General features: G+C 37.4%; 1 non-coding gene and 1 pseudogene across 1 annotated transcript; one reads left to right on the forward strand and one right to left on the reverse strand.

Moving 5' to 3' along the window:
- LOC143861331 (uncharacterized) overlaps positions 1-14011 on the forward strand; it is a 67509-nt pseudogene that overhangs the window by 38332 nt on the left and 15166 nt on the right.
- On the reverse strand, positions 8613-8719 carry LOC143862771 (small nucleolar RNA R71). The gene has a single exon (XR_013240481.1). It is a non-coding gene; the product is annotated as a small nucleolar RNA R71 (small nucleolar RNA).

Below are 14011 nucleotides of genomic sequence, written 5' to 3' on the forward strand. Positions count from 1 at the left end.
TATATGGAAGCAAGGGCAATCAACACTCTAATGGTAGATATCCTAGCAACTGGTGCAAATGTGTCAAAGTAATCAATACCGGGTTTTTGAGTAAACCCTTTGGCAACTAACCTTGCCTTAAACTTTTCTATGGTCCCATCTACTTTGATCTTCTTCTTGAAGATCCATTTACATCCTATAGGTTTAGACCCAAGTGGTAGATCAACCAAAATCCAAGTTTTATTACCTATGATAGAATCCATTTCGTCATTAATTGCTTCTTTCCAAAAAGCAGCATCTTGTGACTTTATGGCTTCTCCATAGGTTTGAGGGTCAGTTTCTATGCTTAAGTTTAACAAGACAGAACCTTGGAGTTTTTCTCTTGTCCGTTCTACCAGGTAGGTTACAAAGTCAGGGCCAAAACTCCTATCCCTTCTATCTCTTGAACTTCTTCTTATTTTACTAGGTTGTACACTAGGTTCACCAACTTCTGTTTGTGATTCTAAATAATGATCTACAGAAGTTGTAGGTTCAATTTCTTTAGGAATTGAAGTGAACCTATTTTCATAGAAAATGGCATCTCTAGACTCAATTATGGTATTGACATCTATAAAATCATTAGGTTCTATAACTAAGAACTTATAGGCCTTACTGTGACTAGCATATCCCAAAAAGACACACTCAATACCCTTTTCACCTAATTTCCTTAACTTAGGTTTAGGGACTTTAACTATAGATCTACAACCCCAAACTTTAAGGTAACTTAAGTTTGGTTTCCTTTTCTTCCACAATTCATAAGGGGTTATATCAGATTTCTTACTAGGTACCCTATTCAAAATGTGACAAGCCGTAAGTAAGGCTTCACCCCAAAAACTCTTATTTAAACCAGAATTAACAAGCATAGCATTAATCATTTCAGTAAGTGTCATATTCTTCCTTTCTGCTACACCATTTTGTTGTGGTGTATAAGGGGCAGAAGTTTCATGGACTATGCCTACTGATTCACAGAAATGAGGAAAGTGATATTCACCACCTCTATCTGATCTGAGACATTTAATGCTTGTTTTACATTGGTTTTCGACTTCAGTTTTATAAATCTTAAATTTTTCTAAAACCTCATCTTTATGACTAAGTAGATAAACAAAACAGTACTTAGAATAATCATCAATAAATGTAACAAAGTACTTTTTACCTCCCTTTGTGGGAACACTATGTATGTCACATACATCACTATAAATTAAATCTAACAAGTTAGAAGTTCTATCTACTTTAGAAAATGACTTAGTGATTATCTTGGTTTGCATGCATGTTTTACATCTATCTACTAAGTCATTTTCATATTTAGGAATTAAGGTTAACTTAACCATATCATTTACATGTCCTAAACGATTATGCCATAAAGATAAAGAAGAATCCAAAACATAAGCAAAGACATTCACTTTATTGATATTAAGTTTGAACATCCCTTCATACATATATCCCTTCCCAACAAAAGTACCCCCTAGAAAGAATGAACTTATCAGATTCAAATACAAGTTTGAAGCCATTCTTGTTGAGAATGCTTCCAGACACTAAGTTCTTTCTAACTTCTGATACATGGTAGACATCGGTTAGAGTGAGTCGCTTGCCGGATATGAACTCAAGTTCCACCTTGCCCTTCCCTTTGACTTCTGCTATCGACGAATTTTCCATGTATAACATGCTTCCATCTTCAACTGTTTCATAAGTTGAAAACAGGTTCCTGTCTTTACAGACATGCATCGTCGCACCAGAGTCAATCCACCAATCATTGCCATCTTCAAGCATATTTGCCTCTGAAATCATGGCAACAAACTTTTCTTTGTCTGTTGGTGCACCCGACTTCTTATCATTAAGAAGTCGGCACTCACTCTTGTAATGGCCTGGTTTGCCACAGTTGAAACAAGCACCCTTTCTTTTCTTATTCTTATTAGTCTTCTTTTCAGGGTGTTTGTTTCTCTTCCAATTGCCTTTTCCTTGTTGGTTCGAATTCTTGACATTTTCCACCAAATGGATCTTAGAGGATACAGTTTCATCTTCTTTCTTGTCTCTGATTCTTGACTCTTCCTCAATCCTGAGGCATTGAGCAAAGTCTTCAATAGACATTTCCTCTTTCTTGTATTTTAGACTTTTTCTAAAGTCTTTCCAAGTTGGTGGAAGTTTGTCAATAATTGAAGGGACAATGAAGGAATCATCAAGAAGGATGCCTTGCAAATGAATTTGACTAATTACATGTTGTATTTCATGTAATTGATCAATAACAGACTTATCATCAACCATTTTAAAATTTAAAAATCGACTCACAGTGAATTTCTTGCTACTGGCATCTTTCGCCAAGTATTTGGCTTCAAGTGCATTCCAGATTTCACTTACTGATCCCATGCCTTGATATATGTCAAATAGTGTATCTGACATAGCATTTAGGATGTGCCCTTTGCAAATGTAGTCATCCTGTTCCCACTTCATCCTTGCACGAGCCTCCGCCAAAGTTTCATTTTCATTTGCTGCCGGCTTTAGAGTAGTGAGAACCCGGACCACTTTGAGTGATATCAAAATGAAGTGCAACTTCTTCTGCCAGCGCTTGAAATTTCCTTTGTCGAAACGTTCGAGTTTGACAAAGTCTTGGGTCATTTGACGAACCGAATAAAGTGCCATTGAAACAACAGTAGATAATCTTGTCTTAAGATTGTTGGAAAAAAAATTGAGGGTACTGTTGTTGATAGAAAATAAAAACTTGTTGCTTCAAGGCGTGATATCACTTTCCTTAAGACAAGATTCGCCCCCACTAGTAGTGTGCAAAGGGGATCCGTGAATTGCCTCCAAGATACAATGAAGCCTAGTAGGGAAGCCCTACTAATGTTTCATGACGCGTAGCACTAGCGGAATCAAACCCGAAATGCCCTTCCGAAATTTCAAGCCTTAGAGAAATTTCTAAATAATGTTTCTGCAGAAAAACAGTATCTAGAACAGTGAACAAAAGAAAAACAATATATAGAAATACTTGGGGATTTTGTAGGAGTGTAGAAGAGAGTGTAAAGTCTGTCAGAATTGCCAATTCATTTTTCTATATGAAATGACTGAATTCTGCACATTTTGTAGACCACCTGGTGTTTTTTCAATGTGAAAAACACCTCTACAGGGCACCTTTCCAGAATGTTTGAAATCTGACCGTTAGATCGCACCCATTGATATTGAACGGTCCTGATCGATCCTAGAGGTGACTGTTGGTTTGAGTAAAACCTCTCTCCAACCCAGTCATCGTTAGGTCAACCATCTATGGTGTGGATCGCACCCCCTTGGCACTTGACCGTTGGGGGAAGGGACACAACCCATTTGAGTAAAACCTCTCTCCAACCCAGTCATCGTTAGGTCAATCATAAAATGCCTGTCATTATAAATGACAGCGATAGTCTCTAGGATAAACATGTGCGTGATAATTTTGTAAATCCAAAGCAATAATAGTCCTTACAATTCACATTCCAAAATAAACAAAAATCATGAATTCATAAGACCAAATCTTTTATTTATCATACTCTGTCAAGGAGGAACTGATAAGGATGATCAATCAAAAACCTTTTCTCTAATTTCTTTTTTAAGAGTATGAACAATAGATCAAAACAGAGATTAACTAGCCACTTACCTTTTGAACTACATTATTTGTCAAATGTGATGTATAAATCAAAAATTACGGCTCAAAAAAAAAATTTAATTTCAATCATCTTGCCTACAAAATTATCTGATCCATAACAATCTAGTCTAGAATTCAACCACATCATACCATGTTATCGAAAATTAGGTTCAGTTTACTAATTTTAAAAATAAATTAGACTACCTGAGTTCGTCACCTCAATCTTAGTCATAATAGAACATAAGTAAGAGCTTTGTATAATCAGAAAATTAGAGAAGAAAGTGCATTGTAACACATAAAAATTTAAAATCCCGAAAAAATTGCAAGCATAAAAAACTTTAAGAATATATTAAGAACATTTATAAAAAATCACCTTATTACAGTAATCAATGTAAAAATTAACTAAGGGAAAAAAAGAAAATAGCTGAGAGTTACCTGAAAATGACAATCCCAAACACTCCTCTATATTTTACCTTGATGATAGACAGAGGCAATGAAGATGATGACCGATTATACCAGGGAAGGATGTTGTGGAAAAGGTTTTCAGTGAAATTCTTCGGAGAAAATGATCGGATCTTGCATGGAGACAAGCAAATCTAAATCAGCCCCTAATCCTTTTCATTTTCTTCGATCTCTACTCCAATCCCTCTATATAATCCCTCTTTGCTTAGCTAGGGTTTGAATCATAAGTTCTCAACTTGAGTTAGTAACAGATTTGAGATCCCTAAAGCAAAACTAAGGTTTCAAGAAGAGAAAGTGGAAAATCTAGGGTTTTAAAAAAAATGAAATGGATCTACAGTTAGGGTTTGGATGAAGAAAAGGGGTTTAAAGAAGAGAAAAATGATCAAGAGTGACAAGGTGAGGGTTTGCAAAGGTAGTAGAAGTGAAGGAGGGTTGGCCGGAACTCCGACGAGGCCACCATAACATGCAATCAGAGAAGAAAAGCCGCATTCTCGAATTTCTCTCTCTCTCTCTCTCTCTCTCTCTCTCTCTCTCTCTCTCTCTCTGTTCGAGCGAAAATGAGAGTCCTCTACCCTAAATCGATGAAGGGGGTTTATATAGGGAGATGCCAAATTCGCACCTCCTCTATTACCTTAGACAGCCCCTCTTTAGATGAATTTATGGTTGATCTCTTTAGACTAGAGATGGTCTGATGAGAAAGAAGGGAGAAACAAATAAAGGAAATGACATAGCCCATCATCTTTTCTCTGGACAGCCCCTATGTTGTGTTCAATGACTACTCTTATACACTACAAAGGGGGGTGGCTCGGGTGTAAATGGGGGTGGCATTTAGATGTTTTTTTTATGTAATACAAAATGATTGGTATTAGCACTCCCATGTCGGATGTTTCACCCTCCCTTTTGCCTTTTACAGTACACAACTTAAACCCAAGACATGGGTTGGGGTGCGACATGGGCCAATTTATGGGGTTTGGGTTTCAAGAACTCATTTGATTCCTAGCTTAGGGTCCGGTCAAAAGGGGGTGTCTACAGATGCCCCTCTTTGGCAGAGTGTGCTTGTCACACAAATGACAAAGCTGATAAGACAACACATTTTGGCCGGCCCGAGATTCCGGGTGAAATGAATGGGTGTAGTTAAAGCGGTTCAAATGAAAGGGTCATAGATGGTGCTACTCTGGCATCCAACTGAAAAGCATTGGAAGGACATTGCTCTGGCATCCCTTACAAAAGGTATCGACGAGATCGATTGGCTGCGAATGAGCTGTGACGAGCACATTTATGTGTGAATTGTAGGTACAAAAGCATGCATATTTGATAATTAAAGCGGTGCTACTAAGGTATTTTGTGTATTTTTGGTGTTTCAGGGTTATATTGGGAAGATGGATAAATTTGAAGCCAAAGAGATCAAATACTGAAAGAAATAACCAATCTCCAATGGTGGCCGAATTCTATACAAGATGATTATTTTTTTTGAAATGGGATACAAGATGATTATTGTGCCTCTATATATTCTCTTTTAAAAATTTAAACAATTCAAGGGCTGCAATCAAGTTACATGATGGACTATTAATTTGGATGGCTCGGATTAGCTATGGAATTAATTTACAAGGTATGGTCCATTTAGATTGTGACCTATAATATTAACGGTTCGGATTATCCTACGATAATGATTTAGGAGCGTCGTTAATTCATGGCCCATCAATTGAGCGGTTTATATCACCCTACGAAGATAATTTGAGGAGCAAGAATTATTCACATTGGAACCCATCACTTGGATGGTCTGGATCATCTTAGGGAAAGGATTTGGAGGACACGCCCATTTATTTCTTGGCCAATCAATTGGATGGTTTAGATCAACCTATAGAAGCGATTTAGAGTGAGTCGGCTAATAGGAGCTTTTATCACTCTGGAAAGAGAAGAGGGAGGTAGTAAATTCCATGAAGGGTGGTCAATATCATTAGTGGGTCCCATTTGGATTTTGGAAAGTCTTTAAAAGCGAGTCACAGCAGCCGCATTTCCCTTTTGTTAGAAAATAGCATTTTCCGATTTTATATATAATGCATATACATACATGCAAAAGTGGGACCCACGAAAGTAGAGGAAGAAAGCAAGAACTTCACTGATATTTTGGCATCTTGCTAAAACCACCGAATTTGGCCTCCCTTTCTTTTGGTTTTATATATATATATATATATATATATATATATATATATATATATTAAACAAAACTGGGACCCACATGGGATTTGAAGAAAACTGCTATGGAAAATAAACTACCGCATTTGGAATGTTTATTCTTCCACGTTTTGCGTTGAAGAAAAAAAAACAGTAGTTTCTAATTAGCTTGTATTGCTATTCTATATAATATAAGTGGGACCCACTATGAAGAAGAAAAGAAAGTTGCCAAAAGCCCACCCATTTCTACGTAAGGAAGGAGAAAAAGTCAATAAAAGTGGTGAAAACGTTACCAAAGAAAGGTCAAAGTTGGTGAAATTTTAAAGAAGAAAAGAAGAAGTTGGTGGAATTACAAACAAGTAGTGGAAGTTCCCAAATTACCAAAGACAGGTGGGGTTGCCAAAAATACAAAAAGATACCAAGATTGTGTCTTTCCTTGGAGATGAAAATAGAAGGTGAAGAAAGCTACATATTCGAGTGAAGAAGGCTCTCTCTTTTTCTTCTACACACACTTTTCCTCTCTTTATGCTTTTGCTTGTTCTCTATTATTCTCTACACAATTCTCTACCACTCTCAAGCTCTTTCTTTTAGGTTTTCTTGTTCTCTCTTGCTCTTTTTCAAGTTCTTTTTCTTTTCTACTCTCAACCAAGGATCGTCATCCACCATTCAAACTCAAGGTGACATTAAAGCTTGAAAGAGAAAGATTCAACCAAAGATTGGAGGAGAAAAAGAATAAGTTCTTTTTATTTTTGTTATTTATTTTCAAGTTCAAGTTGATGTACTTTTGTTTCAATTCAAATTACTGGAGAGTTTGTTTTTCTTTTAGTTTTCTTTTCAAGTAATTAAATATGGCACTCTTTCTCCCATATATCTCTTTTATTTTTATTTTTCTTCACTTCTTCATGAATAACTAAATCCTAATTACTTAGGGTTTAGTTGAAGCCATGGGGAAGGAGAAATATTTATAATTAATTCAATCTATTCAATTGAAAATTTGTGTAGGATTTTGTGTTTGGAAAATCCCAATCATTCATGCCATTGGCTTTCCCCTTTCGTATGAATGATTGTTGATTAACAAATATAAAGTTCTATATAATCAATGTACATTGGAGAGTGGATTTAATTAATTACTTATAAGAAATGACATCCCTTTGATCTTATTCCTTATTTACTAGTTAATCGAATTTTAGACCCAATTCAAGAGTTGTTTTAATTAATCAATCTAATCCAAACCCATGGTGGATTCTAACCCTAAGTAATCTTTTATATTGAATTAAGATTTTTACACTATTCCAAATTACTTTTGCAATTTTCCAATTAACTTAGGCCCTTAGAATTTTAGTTTTCAAATTAAATTAGATAAGTAGTTAATAGAGATCATTAAAATTTGGTACACTTTGCCTAAATTAGGATTTTAAATAAAAAAGATCTTAGTTAAATTCGATTCTTAGATTGAATAGAATATACGCTTATATATAGTGTTGGCTCCGAGGTCTAAGTCCACGGAAATCCTGAGTCCATTCCAGGCAACATTATATCATCGTAGCTAGTATTCTAATCGGTAAAAGAATAGGATTGACAACTAGATTTCTCTTCCCTGAGTTCGACCCGTATTTACACGATCCGTGCACTTGCGGTTATTTAATATTACAAACAAGTTTTTGGCACCGTTGCCGGGGATCGAACCCGGGTCACCCGAGTGACAGGCGGGAGTACTCACCACTCATAACAAGTTTTTTGCGCCGTTGCCGGGGAAGAGAGTTGCATTAGAATCTTAATTATTCAAAGTGTTAGATTAGTAGTTATTTTTAGTTTAGTTATATTTTTGGTTTCTTGGCTATCCATCTCTCTTACTTGGTTTTCTTGTGTTTATGAGTGCAGGTTGGGTGCGGAACTCGGCCAATCGACTAAAAAGAGCAAACCGGTTAGAGACGACGGAAGACATCGCACCAAATCCAAATCAAGTAGTCATGGCTGAAGAACAAGAGCCGCCCAAGAGTTTGCGTGATCGCTTCTATCCGGCCCGAATCGCGCAGCCTTCTTGCATTAGATTGCCGATTGCACAGGGCAATAATTTTGAGCTAAAATCGCAATTTATCTCTTTGCTTCCTCATTTTCATGGACTCCCTTCGGAGGATCCTTATTTATTTTTGCGTGAGTTTGAAGATGTATGGGCTTTGATTAAGTTGTAACAACTTACCGATGATGCGGTAAAGTTGCGGTTTATTACATTTTCACTCAAGGATCGAGCCAAAAAGTGGCTCTATGGCTTACCAACGAACTCCATCACCACTTGGGAGGAGTTCGTCGTCGCTTTCCTAAAAAGTTTTTTCCATTACATAAAACTAATAAGCTTAGGAATGATATTTTACAATTCAAACAAAAGCCATTAGAGTCATTTTCTAAGTTTATGGAGAGGTTCAAAGACCTACTCCAAGAGTGTCCTCACCATGGAATTGATTTGTGGCACTTATGCCAAATTGTTTATGAGGGCATAGATTACCAAACAAAGCAACTTCTTGAGTCCATGTGTCCTAATGGTTTTACATCTTTCACGGATGTGGCCGCGGCATGGAACTTCTTACTTGATTTGGCGGAAAAAATGAGAGAGTGGGAATCCACTCAAGACGGTGAGAGAGCCACTTCAAGCAAGGGATTTCTAATAGAGGGTGCCGTGGCAAAAGAGGCTCATCTTGATAGCCTAATCAAAAGGCTAGAAGCAATAGTTGTCAAAGGACCCTCACAAGTCAATCAAATTGCACATAGTGTTCCCATGTGTAATTGGTGTCAAGCCACGGACCATGTCATGGAAGAGTGTCCAACTCTTGCTAAATTTGGTAATTCTAATGAGAATGTGAGTGCTCTTTATGCTAATAATCCTTATTCTAGCACTTATAATCCGGGATGGAAACATCATCCCAACTTTTCATGGAGTCAAAGTGGGACATCTAATTTCCAAGGCCGAGGCCAATTCGGCCAACCTAGGCCCACCTTCCCTCCCACTTTTGTTCAGCCATCCCCTTCACCTCCTACTTTTCAAAATCCCATGATTAATAATGTTTCAAATCAGGAACCGCCGGGTTTTCAAAAACAAGGAGAGTCGGCACGCATAGCTTCCTTAGAAAAAAGCATAGAACTTCTCACTAGCACTTTCATGACAAGCCAACACAACATGGAGAAGCAAATATCCCAACTTGCCATGGCGTTGCATGAGAGGGAAAAGGGGAAGATGCCAAGTCAACCCGTTCCTAATCCAAGGAACGTGAATATGAATGTGAATCAACAGATACCGCCAAATCAGTTGAATTCCATTCAACCAATTTTCCCGCCGCAAGAGCCCTCCAACGAATGTAATGTCGTATATGCATTAAGGAGTGGTAGAGATTACCACAAGGAGGAGGTCAGATCTGAACCTTCTATAGATATACAAGAAACATCCAAAGAGGTAAGAAAAGACTCCCCTCCAACAGCCTCGATTGCGGAACCCAAACAGGTAAGTGAAGAACAGGGTGTTTCTCCACCTGAAAATGAGTATGTGCCTAAAGCTCCTTTTCCAAGGAGACTTGCTAATAATAAGAAGGTGGATGCCATGGATAAAATTTTAAATGTGTTTAAACAAGTGCAAATTAACATTCCTTTATTAGATGCGATTTCTCAGGTTCCTACTAATGCCAAAGTGTTGAAAGATTTGTGCACACAAAAGCGCACAACTAATGTGCCCAAGAAAGCTTTCTTGGCCGCAAATATAAGTTCCATCTTGTCTCAACAAATGGTGGCTAAGTATAAGGATCCAGGATGTCCTACTATTTCTTGCACTATTGGTAACACAAATATTGAACATGCTCTTTTGAATTTGGGTGCAAGTGTAAATCTCTTGCCTTTTTCTGTATTTAAGCAACTAGGATTAGGAGACCTCAAACCAACCACCATCACTCTTCAATTGGCGGATAGATCAATTAAAACACCCAAAGGGATGGTTGAGGATGTGTTAGTTAATGTAGGTGATTTTTTGTTTCCCGTAGATTTTGTTGTGTTAGATACCGAGCCTATTGCTAATATCAAGGATCAAATTCCTATCATCCTTGGTAGGCCGTTCCTTGCTACTAGCAATGCTCTCATTAATTGTAGAAATTTATTAATGAAATTATATTTTGGAAACACATCAGTTGATTTTAATGTCTTTAGATTGGGTAAGCAACCAAATTTTCATGAAAAAATCAATATGTTGCATTCCTTTCCTGACGATATTATTTCTAATTTTGAAATTGATTTTGATGCAGGATTCCAAGAATGCTTGGACGAGGTAGGAGGTGATAGAGGAAGCGATTTCTTTGCCGATGCATGTGCCATTCAAAATGCGGAGCCTGTTGGACCACTAGTAACATCTCTTCCAAAGCCATCAATCGAAGAAGCGCCACAGTTGGAGTTGAAGCCCTTGCCTTCTCATTTACGTTATGCATTTTTGGGTGATAATTGTACTTTGCCTGTAATAATTGCTGCGGACCTAACCTCCCCCCAAGAGGAGGAACTCATTAAATTGCTAAAAGATAAAAAACGAAGCCATAGGTTGGACAATGGCCGACATCAAAGGAATTAGCCCTTCGATTGTGCAACATCACATCCATCTCGTTGAGGGTGTCATACCTTCCAGGGAACATCAAAGAAGGGCTAATCCTGTGATGAAGGAAGCCATCCAAAAAGAGATTTTAAAACAGTTAGATAATGGGATCATTTATCCCATCTCGGATAGCCAATGGGTGAGTTACGTCCAAGTAGTGCCTAAAAAGTCGGGAGTCACGGTTATACAATCCGCCACCAATGAGCTTATTCTAACTCGCATTCAAACGGGGTGGCGGGTTTGTATTAATTACCGAAAGCTTAATGCCGCTACTTGGAAGGATCACTTTCCTTTGCCTTTTATTGATCAAATGTTAGAAAGGTTCGCAGGTCATGAGTATTATTGTTTTCTTGATGGATATTCCGGTTACAACCAAATTTCCATAGCTCCTGAAGATGAAGAGAAAACGACATTCACATGCCCCTTTGGAACGTTTGCTTATAGACGTATGCCTTTTGGGTTATGCAATGCACCGGCAACTTTCCAAAGATGCATGATGAGTATCTTTTCTGACATGGTGGAGACCTTCTTAGAGGTTTTTATGGATGATTTTTCTATTCATGGCTCCACCTATGCCGAATGTTTACATCACTTAAAATTGGTCTTAGAGAGGAGTATAGAAAAGAACCTTGTCCTCAATTGGGAAAAGTGTCATTTTATGGTAAAAGAGGGCATAGTTCTAGGTCATGTGATTTCTAAGGAGGGAATTAAGGTTGATAAAGCCAAGGTGGATCTCATTGTCCATCTTCCACTGCCCAAAAGTGTGAAGGATATTCGATCATTTTTGGGTCATGAGGGTTTTTACCGGCGTTTTATAAGACTTTTCTAAAATTGCTAGGTCTCTAACCAACTTGTTAGCAAAAGATCAAAAATTTGAGTTTTCCAAAGAATGCTTCGATTCTTTTGAGTGTTTGAAAAATGAGTTAACTACTGCTCCCATCGTTCAAGCACCTAATTGGACCGAACCGTTTTAAATTATGTGTGATGCTTCCGACTTTGCAATAGGAGCCGTGTTGGGTCAAAGATTTAATAAATTACCGCATGTAATCTATTATGCAAGTAGGACTTTAAATGATGTACAACTCAACTACACCACTACGGAAAAAGAATTCTTAACGGTTGTGTTTGCATTAGAGAAGTTTCAGTCCTACTTGATTGGATCGCATGTGATAATTTATACTGACCATTCGGCAATCAAGTATCTTGTTGGAAAGAAGGATGCTAAAGCTCGCCTCATTCGGTGGGTTTTACTTCTTCAAGAGTTTGATTTGGAGATTAGCGATAAAAAGGGTACGGAAAACTTGGTTGCCGATCACTTGTCTAGACTTCCTAATGCAAAGAATGACGAAGGTCCAATTAATGAAAGCCTCCCTGATGAGCAATTGTTTGTTATTTTTAGTGAGCCATGGTATGCAGATATTGTGAATTACTTGGTTACAGGTGCTACACCGGATCATTGGTACAACCAAGACAAATACCGGTTTCACTCACAGGTAAAGTATTTCTTTTGGGATGATCCCTATTTGTTCAAAACTTGTTCGGATCAGATTGTCCGACGATGTGTGCCCGATCATGAGCACCAATCGATTCTATCTTTTTGCCATGATCTAGCCTGTGGTGGCCACTTTAGTGCAACGAAACCGCGCACAAAGTTTTTCAATGTGGTTTCTATTGGCCAAGTATTTTTAGGGATGCTTTTGATTTTTGTAAGGCATGTAGATCTTGTCACTCGTTAGGAAGAGTTACAAAGCAAAATATGATGCCCCTCAACCCGATCTTAGTGGTTGAAGTTTTTGATGTGTGGGGTATTGATTTTAGGACCATTTTTCAACTCTTTTGGAAACTTGTATATTTTGTTAGGTGTAGATTATGTGTCAAAATGGATTGAAGCCATTGCTTGCAACTCCAATGACCACAAGGTGGTGGTCAAGTTTCTTAAAGAAAATATTTTTTCGCGCTTTGGTAAACCTCGTGCCATCATTAGTGATAGGGGTAAACACTTTTGTAATAGACCGTTTGAAGGTCTTATGAAGAAATATGGTATTACTCATAAGTTGGCCACCCCTTATCATCCTCAAACGAGTGGCCAAGTGGAGGTTTCAAATAGGCAAATTAAGCAAATTTGGAGAAGACAGTGAATCCAAACCGCAAGGATTAGTCCATTAGATTAGTGGATGCCTTGTGGGCTCATAGGACAGCATTCAAGACAGATCTTGGTCAGTCTCCTTACCGCCTTGTGTATGGCAAAGCTTGTCACCTCCCAGTTGAATTGGAACATAAAGCTTTTGGGCTATTAAGAAACTAAACTTTGATTTGTCTTCTGCAGGTGTTCAAAGGCGATTACAACTTTCTGAATTGGAGGAGTTGCGCAATGAAGCGTACGAGAATGCAAAGATCTATAAGGAGAAGACAAAAGCTTTTCATGACAAGCATATTTTGAGAAAATCGTTTCAAGAGGGCGAAAAAGTGCTTCTTTACAATTCACGATTGCATATCTTTCCAGGTAAGTAGTTAAGATCCAGATGGGATGGACCATATGTCGTTAACAAAGTTTTCTCTCATGGTGCGGTCGAGGTTCTTAATCCAAGCAATGGTGAGATTTTTAAAGTTAATGGTCAAAGATTAAAGCCATTTATTGAGTTGTCAAAGCCGGATATGGAAGAGGTCATGGATTTCCATGAACCTTCCTATTCGAATCATGCCTAAACAAATACGGTACGTACCCTCCTTTCTATTTTTAGTCCTCATATTTTTGTTTCTATTTTTAACGCATTAAGGACAATGCATAATTCAAGTATGGGGGTAGCTTTTAGAAACTTTCCTTCTCTAGTCTTTTCTATAATTTAAAGTTAGAAAGTTTCTTTTTCTTTTGTTTTTGGTATTTCTCTCAAATTAGAAAGAACTTTGTATTCTTAGAAAGAAAGTTGTTTTCCTATTTTAAGAAATAAAGTTAGTGGATATTTTAATTTTGGAATCCGAAAAAATTAGAAAGAATACTTTCATTTCTTAGTTTTGTTTCTTTTGGAATATTTCTTTTAAAAGGATTTGAATAAGAAATAGAAATAGAAATAGAAACTTGCTTTTTATACGGTATGGATAAAAAGGAAAGAAAGGTTGAAACAAAAGAAAGA

This window comes from Tasmannia lanceolata, unplaced genomic scaffold (assembly GCF_043159265.1).
Source record: "Tasmannia lanceolata isolate RefF3 unplaced genomic scaffold, GAP_Taslan_0.1 ptg000037l, whole genome shotgun sequence".
Lineage (NCBI taxonomy): Eukaryota > Viridiplantae > Streptophyta > Magnoliopsida > Canellales > Winteraceae > Tasmannia > Tasmannia lanceolata.